Source organism: Tiliqua scincoides, chromosome 13, assembly GCF_035046505.1.
Source record: "Tiliqua scincoides isolate rTilSci1 chromosome 13, rTilSci1.hap2, whole genome shotgun sequence".
In the NCBI taxonomy this organism is placed as follows: Eukaryota; Metazoa; Chordata; class Lepidosauria; order Squamata; family Scincidae; genus Tiliqua; species Tiliqua scincoides.
In genome coordinates, this window is record NC_089833.1 from 12,942,288 (window position 1) to 12,943,428 (window position 1,141).

The following is a 1,141-nucleotide window of genomic DNA, read 5'->3' on the forward strand; positions in this document are numbered from 1 at the left end:
TTGGCATCCTTCAGTCTCGGAAGACTATCGTGTCACGCTCTGAATGGTGGTTCTAGAACAGAGTGTCCTCTCCAGTGCGTGAAGCCTGGGTAAAGTAGGTATGGAGGATAGGCTGTTACCCATGCAGCAAATCCCCCCTCTCCACATCGCTAGAATGGTCCAATGGAAAGGCAGAGGCCAATACGGTTGGTTCCAGCGGCGTCGCAGGAGTTGCCAGAACGTGACTGTGTTCAGCCATGAACTGCCTCAGGGACTCCAGCTCCTGAATTTGCCTTGAGGTTGACTCCTGAAGCCTTTTCCATAACTGGATGTAGCCACAAGGCAGTGGAGGTTTGGGATCAGAGTTTTCCTTCTCTCAGATGAGCTGCCTTCCCAGGCTGACGAGTCCCATCTATCCGGTGGCTGTTTAGTCGCCTCTTACGACAAGTACAATAAATGGACACAATGCAGCCAAAGGCAGTGACTAACAGCCCAATCCTATCGTGCACTCGAGCTGGCGCAGGTCCCCTGTACCAGCTCCTGAGTGTCGCAAAAGTGATGTTAGGCACGTTTGCATGGAGTCAAGAGCTGGCCGTTCCGGGACAAGGATGTGCGCCGGCCTGCCAGCGCTCGATCCTGATCCTGTGCCAGCTGACACAGGTAGGTTTGCCCTGGGTGGAGGTGGGACAGGGTGGCAGGAGGGCATTCTGGGGTGGGAGGGGGGTGTTTCTGGGCAGGGAAGACAGAACAGGGGATCAGGACAAGGAAGGGGTGGAATCAATGGTGGCAGCGAACACTGTATCCTAATCTCCCAGGCTTTGGAGCCCTAAACTGGCTGCTAGGATTTACACCAACTAAACAAGCTGGCACAGACCCAAGTAGCCCAATAGGACAGGAGTAACATGGGGTAAGGAGAAAATTATCCCCTTATCTCAAGGTGACCTCCAACCTGCTCTGCATACAGCACAGGCTACTGTGATCTGTCTGTACTGGTGTAGATTAGAATCAGGTGGGAACTGTCATGAATAAGTACATATTAGGCCTAGGTTGGCATGTGAAGCCTGAACCAAACTAAGACAGTGTAACTGAGAAGTTGCTAGTAGTTCCCAGCTGCAGGCATGTGAGTAAATAAACAAAAAGATTGTTGTCTCTCCTTTGCCGG